The following is an 8,747-nucleotide window of genomic DNA, read 5'->3' on the forward strand; positions in this document are numbered from 1 at the left end:
ACACTGTTAACATTTAGGGAAAGAGGACACAAAGTAAGTGCAACGGCGCAGTAGTGAGTGTTCCCTTTACAGAGAAGCCTTTCCTCAGAGGAGCTGAGGTGCTCAGGGTTTGGCTGAATCCTTCTTACAGGGCCTTTACGTGGGCTGTCTGTGTAGAGGGAACACGAGGGAAGATCAGGAGGATTCGAGTGGCTGTGAGGGAGAACTAAGATGGAGGCAGACGAAAGAATAGGCACGGCAAGTCGGAACATCAAAACACATCTGAGAAGCCTTCTTAAATCAGAACAGCCACAATCACACAAGCTACTGGAACCAGTCAAATATGACGGAGGAGGGTCAACGGTGTGACCGAATCACTGAAGAAGGAAGAGAGAATGGCCGGAAATCAAACTACACCATCAGATTTTGTTGCTGATTGTATGATGCTTTTAATAGGACAAGAGAATGAAAGCCAGCCAAACAACCAAACAATCAGCTCAGAGCTTATTATGAGGGAGGACTAGATGAGAGAGTACTTTAACCTGTGGAGTGGATCACGCGAAGCAGCGGCCTGCAGCCGATCAGGGGCTCGGGCTGCGGGACTGAATGGCTTACCTGTGGAGCAGTAGGGGTAGTGCAGGGACGTCCCACTGGTGGGCTTGTGTTCTGGCTAATGCCTACTCCTGACATGATCTCCTCTGTGATATCCTTGCCATCCTGGTTAGGGTCTCGGATACGGATCTTAGCGAACAGCAAGTTATTTGCATCTATTAAGTCAATCCACAATTAAATTAATTTCACCTCTGAGGCAGGGGGAATACTCACTGTTTTCTTTACCCTCTTAGTGGGTGGAGGCTGCTGAGTTGTATGCAATATTATGGATGGAGATTTGGTGTATATGGTCTGGCCAGGATAGTATGAAGGCCCTGCCACTAGTGGTGACCAAAAAAAAGCACTGGTTTCAGTTAGAGAGCAAACGAAAAAGCAGTTTCAGCCAGCGGGAATACCCAGAAGAAAGGTCTCTTTATCGGTGAGAGCACGTGTGTGGGTTTCCCAGGTGGGGGTAGAGAAAGGGAAGTCCAAACTCACCATATGCTAGTGGGCAGTCTGCAGGAAAGAGCCCAGGGTAGAATGTACTGGGTCCTGTGGGCTGGACGGAGTACTGCTGGGGATGTCCCACGTAGGGAAGGCCACTGTGGTGATACTGAGAATGAAACAGAACAGCAGAAGTAAAGGGCCTAGCACCAGACATGGCCATTCATATAGGACACTCCTAAAAGAGATATTCGAAGCAGTAAACAAACAAAAAATACAAAAACATTTAGTTTTTACACTGAAAAAAACTAAACTAGAATTTCTCATTTCTGCTTCCAAGATAAAACATATTTCTATCTACACATTTTAGGAGCGGTTTATTTATTGCTGGCCAACCTGTTTATAGACAGATTTTCAACCCATTTGCTACACTGTGTACATATTTGCACAGGCGCTTTTCTCTGCTCTGGGTACCTGAGGCACGTAGTACTGGAGTACGTAGTACTGGGCGGTCTGGGATGAGGTGAAGGGCATGGGTGTCAGGAACATCATGATGGGCTGGCTGGACACGGGTCGAAAGGAAGCGCTGTTACTTGGAATGGCAGGCTGGGCTGTCTGCATCTGAGGGATCTGGAAAAGCTGGGAGAGGAGAGGAGTGGAGAGTGAGGGTCACAGAGCAGCGTGGCGTATGCCGCAGCAGCCGGCTCAGACGCTCGGAGTGAAGACTTTAGTCAAGAGTTGAGTCGTGGACTCTACAGCAGTTGTACTGGGAATTTTGAGGAGATATATACATAAAAAAAAAAGTTTAACATTTTCAAGGGATTTTGAATGTCCTGTTATGCTAGGCATGCAAGATACAAAAAGAAAAATCTTTCAAGAGTCTGTTTCACATGCATGGCACTAATACAAGGGTGAATGAACTAGCATGAAAAATTAAACAATTACAATGATGGATGCAGCTAATTAGCCATGATTGCAGGAGAGGGGATATATATGTAAAAGACAACTAATCTTGAATGTAAATTTGTACCGATAACCTGAGTCTATCAAAGCCAATGCTGACAAAATATGACATGAGCTAGAATTCAGAATGTGACAAACCCCCATCCCAGTTGGCTTTGATGCTCAGAATGGGAACATAGTGAGGGAATTCCTTCTACATGAGAAACAGTAAAATGAGCCTAAGAGGTGATTCTCACATACTGTCTCCCACCGAGCTGTTGCCATCTTAACATTTTCTGGACATAAAATCCTCCCTCCAGCAGTTATGCAGGCAGGCAGAAATGAACCTTTGTATGGGCTCCTGGGTAATGGAGCAGCCATACCATGTCCAAAACAGATTATTAAAAAGCACTGGAGTCCAAAGGAAATAAAAAGAAACAGACTAAAAAAGACTAAACATAAAAGACTAAACATAGGTGCTGGCATCCTCCGAACTGGGGAGCAGAGTGGAGCGCAGGTGCACCACTGAGCTACTGGAATGTCTTTCAATGCATTTTTTGAAGACTGCAAAATTACCTGAATGGATCTCAATCCTCCCTTGAATATTGAAGCAGGAACGAGAGAGAAGCTAGTGGAAGAACGCACTAATGGGTGTAGAGGGTCAGAGAGACTGTAACACGCTCAGATACACTGGCACACACAATTTAAACAAATCTTTAAACAAATTTAAACCAAACCAAGTTTTGTTTTTTTTTAAATGACGGAATTGAACACTGTTGTTACAGTGGAATTGTGAGGTCAGAGGCAGAGCAAATGTGTTCCACTAACCTTCCTGGCCCTTTAAGTGCACTACTGCAGATAGACTGAAAACAAATTTCACCTAAATAAAATCACACTGTAACACTGAAAACATAAACACAGACAAGCACTGTGTTTGTGAGGCGCACTTCATACTGAATGAATACAAGTGTAAATTTACTGTCTTGTGCAGTTTAATATAACAAGTTCATGGTTCATTGCAGGTGGAGCCACCGTCCTTGTTGATTGAAAACCTTAAGAAGCAGAAGCAACAGTCCTATTCCAAGCTAGAGAAGAAAGGCACAGGACTCTCACACAGCAGACTCTGAAATGGAGGCTCTCTCACATTAAGGCTTGACTTTTTACCTCCAGACATTCTTGTGTGGTTCCTAGATTTTTCCCACATTCCATTCATTTTCTCAAGTACACTTTAAATAGAAAATAAAGATATAGATGCAGTAATTCATTGAAGAGAATAGCCGGTGCCATCTTTATTCTGAGCTCAATGTTGCATACAGACGAGGCATTGTCCACAGAATGTCTAACAGTCTCAGGTGGGTTCGATCTTTATATATTTTCATCAAGTTACAAAACCATTTTTTATTAAAATTGTATCTTTAGGTGGTATCCTGGCCTCAATCCCAGACTTGCCACAGAGGCCATATTTGGTCATTCTCACATCCTGCTTACTTCCAAAGCCTAATTTGGTCTTTTACAATTCCTGCCATCATATTATTACATTAATAATTTCATTTTATTACCTCACTTGAGTACACCTCTAGCTGGATATTGAACCATTTGGTTGTAATCCTAAATGAATCATGAATGATACAATCAAAGGATCACTGCTTGAAGCCAAGCAAAAAAGTTTGATTTTTCACATTCACAGACATGAAGAACCAGCAGGACGAATCAAGACTCATGTGAACTGTGTGGGAAAGTAGACTTTGCACATACTGTAGAACAAAACCGCTTTGATGAAGTTGTAAGCAAAGAGCTATTAAGAACATAAGCCTGTGTAAATCCTGATAAGCAATTGTAGTTCAGAAGTGTTTGAATATGTGTATTGTTTGTTTGTATTTTCACAGGCCAAAAACAAGTACTGATTAGCAAGATTTACTACCTCCCAGTACACCATTTCTTTTTACTGCCTGAGTAGATGTTGATGGAAGTCAAAAGGCCAACAGAAGCAACAGCCATCTGGTGGTTGCTTCCAGACTACCAGATCAGCTTGATATTCTCTATTGCCTCTCTCTGGCAGAATACCCACCAGGTCATTCCACATTTGCATAGTGTTGGTGATGCTCTTTGCTTTGGCTTCAGTGTCACTTTGGTGGGCTTCTTTGGGTGGGATGATTCCCCTGCTGAGAGTGTGCGGGCTGTTGTGGAGAGAGGATGTGTCTCCAGAGTCACATCCAGACCCACATATGGCCACCGCAACTAGAAAAGCACAGGTGAGGAAGGTAAGGCTTCTGAGAGCTACCAGCCAAGCAGGTGTGGACAGAAAAGAGGTGCTCTGTAGCAAAGAGAAAGGAAACTGATTGCTTGGTATGTAAAAGGAGAGAAACCTGGAAGCTGGTGTGGATAGTATGAAACCCACCAAAAATGAAAACAACAGCTTCATTTGGAAAGAAAACAAAACAAAAAAACCCAAAAAAACCCCACAAAATGCAGCAAGAGAGAACAGGTCTTTGCTTATCTTAGATAAATCAATGTTTGAAATAATTAATGCTTTAAAAAGCATGGTAGCCAGGAACAAAAAAGTAACCAAAAGTATTCAAGTATCCATTTTTTTATATAAATTTTCATCTCTGACAAGGAAGATGTGGAGGGGAACCTGGGAGGCTGTTGGACAGGGTAATGAACTGGATTGCAGGCTCAAACACTGTATGCACTTATATGCACTTTAAGGACAGTGTTCACTACCAGTTCCGTGTACGCCTTTTTTTCTATCGTCACTTTGTATCAACTGGGAAGGAGCAACTGTCATTCACACCCAACAGGAATGCAGCTAGATGTGATCTTGAGAATTCTTGGCTATAGAATCGCCTTGGCTATAGAAGACCTCACCTTAATGAATGCTTTGTCTGCATCTTGGCTGCATCTGAGCTGGTGGTTGAAAAGCAGGGCCCGCAGCTGTCGGTTCTGGTGCTGGATGTCATACTGCTTAGCTGTCTGACAGGCACGCACAACTCGTAGGTCTGTTCAAGGTAGCACTTGTACACCTCAATTTCCATCGTAATTGTCCTGTACAACCATTAAAAATTTGACAGAAGTTAAAAAACAGCAGAACGGTTTGTTACAACTGGAAAAAAATAAATAAGAAAATATTGTTTGTTGATGTACATGAAAGTCAGAGAGCCATGAGGATAAGCCCTCTTGTCCAAAGTTCTGATCAGCAGTTATGACCTCCTAACACTGCAATCAAAATGCACGGGCAAAAGATGCATTACTGAAAAAACACTCTGCACATCTGGATTTCATGTCACCACAGTCAAAGTTGAAGGCTTTGTTCGGTGAAAAGAAAACAAATGCATCAAAGTTGACGTTATACTCAGTAAGAACTCAGTACAGTAAGAAACTGCAAAATACTCAGAAAACTCTGTGCATGAGTCAGTGGCTCAATAGTCCAACTAAAATCAGCCAGGACCACAGTTTAGTTGGGTTAAACATGAGTCAACTAAATCCTTAGTCAGAGAATTATATTCTGTCTTTGCTGCTTACATGATCAGCTTCTTTCAAATAGCCATGTAAACTTAGTTATTTAGGAATAATATCAAACTACATGTGGGCCATCAGATCCTGTTTGCCCGTGAAGACCCACTCACAATCTTTGCCCAAGTCCAGCACTGGACATGCATTACCTTGCAGTTTCACAGCTCTGGCACTGCAATAAACCCTGCATACGTCTTAACTAAGAAGGCAACAGTTCAAATGGAAAACCTACTTCCTCTCTGGGAGTGAAGGAAGCCAGCTGCTTGATCTTCAGTGTCTGGTTGAGTCTTGGATGCATCAAGCACAGGGACACCAGCTGATACCCCATGGTTGAGGTGCTCCATATATTGTGCAAGGATCGGTTCGTTATAATCACCATTCTGCATTTTTTAACAGCAGCAACAGCATAAAATGGTTCAGTTAAGGGTGCATCATTGGAAGGCTTTCACTAAAATATGTCCTCACCATGTCTCAAATACAGCAATACCTCTTAGAAGCCATTGTACTGCACACAGAATGGACAGTCCCAGCAGTTTCTGTTCCCATATGGAACCTCAGTGTTTTGATTACAGAACCAGCAATTCACAATGACATGAACTGGTTTCTTCCCATTGAATAGGGAGTTTATATATATAACTGAATTTGATCAAACTGTAGCAATGATTGTGAGCAAGGAGCTTTCATTCTACAGCCTAAAAATGAAAGTGGCAAATAAATGTATGTTACAAATAAACCAAACTTGAAACGTTATATGAATAGCTTCATGTTGAATATACACAGTTAATCACTCATTAAAAACTACATTCTATTAATACAGAATGTTTATGAAAGTTAATTTAATCTAACAATAAATGAACAGTCGAATATTGTAGTTCAAACAGTCCAATAGCTGTAGTAATGGCTTAATTCATTTTGCTTATTTAGAGAGAACGATACATTTGAAAACCCACAGGTTTGTGAATTTGGGTCTCTAAATCATACAAAAGTAGGTTTTCTATTGCTGAACAGTTAGCTAGCTAACAAACTACCAGCACCTAAACGATCAAAGTTGAAAGCTGAACAATGAAATGGTTCCACAAGGAATGGTTTATAGCCCCGAGTTTGACACTTGCTGACCTCAACTGTTAGCTAGCTAACTAGCGTATCGCTGTGATAAAGCGATACAATCTTTAGCAATGAGGACATGAATAAAGTATCCTTTACAATTTTCACAATATTGTGAAATTTAATTTGCTGGCATTGGAGGTTATTAAATATTCACAATATCAATAATAATTCCTTGGCTCACAGAATCAGACATTACATTTTTGCTGTTATGGCAGCTGTTATAAAGATCATATTTATACAGAACCCTGTTCAGTTAGTGCTAGTATTGAGGAACCATTGCATAACTAATAGCGGTACAGAGACAGAAACATCATGTGTTCAGATGAATAACTGGATGTGTGTGAGACAGTCTGTGAGAGGTTTGCATTTGTGTGTTGCATGACTATGAGTGGGAAAACCATATAAAGGTAAAAACATTACATCTGCAACAAGGATCTCTTCTATTTGAAGGAAAGGTTTAAGTTAGACACAGTCTCAACAGAGTAAGTTAAATCTGTCTGTGTTAAGACCAGTTGACATATCAGTGGTTTATCACTGATTATGTCTGCCACTGAGATACCACAAATTAAGCTTTCCAGATTCCAAGACATACAGTTGTGCAGTGTGAGCCATACATCAATTTGAAAACTTCCAAAGTCACGTAATGTGTGCATGGCATAAGCGTATTAGCAGGCCCCGAAAACATTTGCTATCAGAAAGGATTTCATCATAGAAAAAAACTACAAATTCTAGACTTGAGAATGTGAGCATCAATCCCACTAACACTCACATACTAAAAGAGCACTCTACCACTTGACCTAGTTCTCCTAGAGTGGGACTTGTTTGCAGATCGGACAAAAGCTGAAGACACAGTGGAATGGCAATTCTCTAGGAGATCATACCAAATCCTGCATCCACCCTAAATATTTCATCTAGCTGTGAAGTCAAAAAAGCTTATTCCTGAAATGACAGGAATAGTTCTTGCAGATTCTGATATGCTATGCAAACACTATAAAATGTGAGCTATGTTAGATCTGGCAGCCATTGGCTCTAACTGTCTCTTATTATTGAGTTAAGTAATGCTTACAGAATAACTTTCTATGGCTTCAAATACTTCCAAGAATTAAACCTTGCAGAGCTCTGTAGCTAGACACATTGTCTCTGTAGGTTTGACATGTTCATTTGACAAACTAGCTAAAATAGCATCTTTTGGTTTGAATAAATTGCCCCTTAGACCCAGACAAAAAATTGCTCAAAATCTTTCTGCTTATTCATGCAGCAATGACACAGATTTCCAAAGAAAGAGGACGTATGGTTAAAGCTAGAAAAAAATGCCTACTCTGTGCTCAGGCAGAAAATCTGATATTTTAAATATGTCCCTAAAAGGTTTATATTCCTTGGCTCACAGAATCAGACATTACATTTTTGTTGTTATGGCAGATTTCATGGTGTAATAGACAGCACTATGTAACTCGCAGCAATAAAGCTCAGTGGACTTTGCAATTGATGATTTCGTCACTGTGTACAACTGCACTGAATTGCTCTTTAACAAAAGCTTCTCCACATTTGCTTTTGAAGTTTAATTCAAAAGTTGGCTGCAGAATAACCATTTGTCAGAGGGAACAATAAGTGTCAACTTTCACCTATGCTCGGTCGAAAAAGTGGCCGTAATCTCGTTGACACCAAGTCTACAATTTCATGGAAAGGTTCCCTTCAGTGCTGCACCAAAAAGTGCAAAATGAACAGAGAAAGGCCGATTAGCTCAGCTGGTCAGAGCGTGGTGCTAATAACGCCAAGGTCATGGGTTCAATCCCCATATGGGCCATGTGGGTTTTGTCTGATGAATGACCCCTTGTCAACAAACCACCTGTTGCAAACAGGGCACCTCTTTGAACTTGTGTTGCTTATAACATTGCTTGTAATTCACAATCTGCTAAGACATGTTCCAAGTACATGAGAGTGTGTTCTTGATTACAAAACTTTACCCATGGTTTTGTGCTTGTTTCTCTGCATTGTTCTTGGACAATGCAGAGAAAAGTATGAAATCAGAGGGACTCTGGCATTAGTGTAAGGCTCTCGATCGCTGTGTGAATAGGTCAAAGAAGTCATTCCAGAGGCATGCAGACAACCTGCATCCTCCCCATCAAATTATAGCCAGTTAGGTGTCTGGCAGTGCCAGGGAGTTCAAATCC

General features: G+C 41.1%; 1 non-coding gene across 1 annotated transcript; it reads left to right on the forward strand.

The window, feature by feature from the left end:
* The first annotated feature begins 8,306 nt into the window (after positions 1–8,306).
* On the forward strand, positions 8,307–8,380 carry trnai-aau (transfer RNA isoleucine (anticodon AAU)). Its single transcript has one exon. It is a non-coding gene; the product is annotated as a tRNA-Ile (tRNA).
* Positions 8,381–8,747: the final 367 nt, after the last annotated feature.

Source organism: Electrophorus electricus, unplaced genomic scaffold (genome assembly GCF_041902795.1).
Source record: "Electrophorus electricus isolate QZ-2024a unplaced genomic scaffold, ASM4190279v1 Scaffold54, whole genome shotgun sequence".
Classification (NCBI taxonomy): Eukaryota; Metazoa; Chordata; class Actinopteri; order Gymnotiformes; family Gymnotidae; genus Electrophorus; species Electrophorus electricus.